Source organism: Geospiza fortis, unplaced genomic scaffold (genome assembly GCF_000277835.1).
Source record: "Geospiza fortis unplaced genomic scaffold, GeoFor_1.0 scaffold172, whole genome shotgun sequence".
NCBI lineage: Eukaryota > Metazoa > Chordata > Aves > Passeriformes > Thraupidae > Geospiza > Geospiza fortis.
This window is the reverse complement of record NW_005054309.1, coordinates 11,082,759-11,083,909: the sequence shown is the minus strand read 5'-3', so window position 1 is coordinate 11,083,909 and position 1,151 is coordinate 11,082,759. Positions and strand designations below refer to the sequence as shown.

Genomic DNA, 1,151 nt, shown 5'->3' with positions numbered 1-1,151 from the left:
TCGCTGCGGGAGCGCTCCCGCTGCTGCTGCGGCAGAGCTGAGCCTCGTCCTTCCTGCCGCTTTATTTTTAGAGCCGTTGGGGGATCCGGCTCTGCTCACTGAGGCGCTTCTGTAAAAATAGCAGCCAAACTTAAATGCTCGTCGAGCGAGGAATACGAATGTTGAAATGGCAGCAAAGGTGTGGCTGAAGGAGATCAGAAGTCACTTGCTCAGCACCTTGGCGCTGCAGGGATCCTTGAGCCCTGGCGGATCCTCTCGCTCCTCGCCAGGGCAGGGAGACCTGGGCTGCAACTACGGGAACGTCTCATTCTCTCCGGAGTCGAGAATTTTTAAACCTTTGGAGTTACCTGAAGGTGCCTTTGGTGGTTTGGAGGAATTGCCTGGTGTCTGTGGAAGAATGACAGATACGCCGATGACTTTGGGCTTAACTGCCAAACAGATATACCAGTTGCTTTAAATTTAATCTAAAAATGGGAAAACTGGAGAGGCACAACTTTTTTTTCTTTTTCCTGGCAATTCTGACGTGCTGTTTCCCAGAGAAATGGAAAAGCCTTCTAAATGAATGTTCCAAAATACCGAAGGCTCAATGAGAAATTTTCCAGGGCAAATCATCAGTAGTAAGAGATTATTGCCAAATTTTCTCTGGTGTTTTGGATTTTGTTTTGAAGTGAGGAGTAACTTTGCTCGGAATGCATTTATCCAGGAAGTAATCCTTAATGTGCTCCACTCTGAGCATTGAGCATGCATGCGAGATTGAAGAAGGTTTAATTAAATGTAATCAAATATTACAGGATTCCTGATTAAAAGGCGTAGCACTTGCTTTTGGTGACGTGCGAGACACAGTGCTTATTTGTGCTTTAAAATAATACAATTCTGCAGCTTGCAAGCAATGCCTTTCTCGGTTCCTGAGTAACCATCACCCTTCTGTTTGCTTCCCTGCCCAGTTTTAATTCCTGGTGCCCAGCGTGGCGAGAGGAGCTGGTGTGTCACGGCGGGTGCCACAGGGCGGGGACAGGGCAGGGACGGGCTGGGAGCGATCCCGGGAGCCCGGCAGGGACGGGCAGTGAGCTCTGAGATCCCGGGAGCCCGGCAGGGACGGGCAGTGAGCTCTGCCATCCCGGCACCCAGGCAGGGGGGCACGGTGCCGTCCG

General features: G+C 50.8%; 1 protein-coding gene across 2 annotated transcripts in view; it reads left to right on the top strand.

Annotated features, from left to right (window-relative positions):
* The window catches only part of TIPARP (TCDD inducible poly(ADP-ribose) polymerase), a 25,464-nt gene that overhangs the window by 9,698 nt on the left and 14,615 nt on the right, over window positions 1–1,151 (top strand). The gene's annotated exons all lie outside the window — the stretch shown is intronic.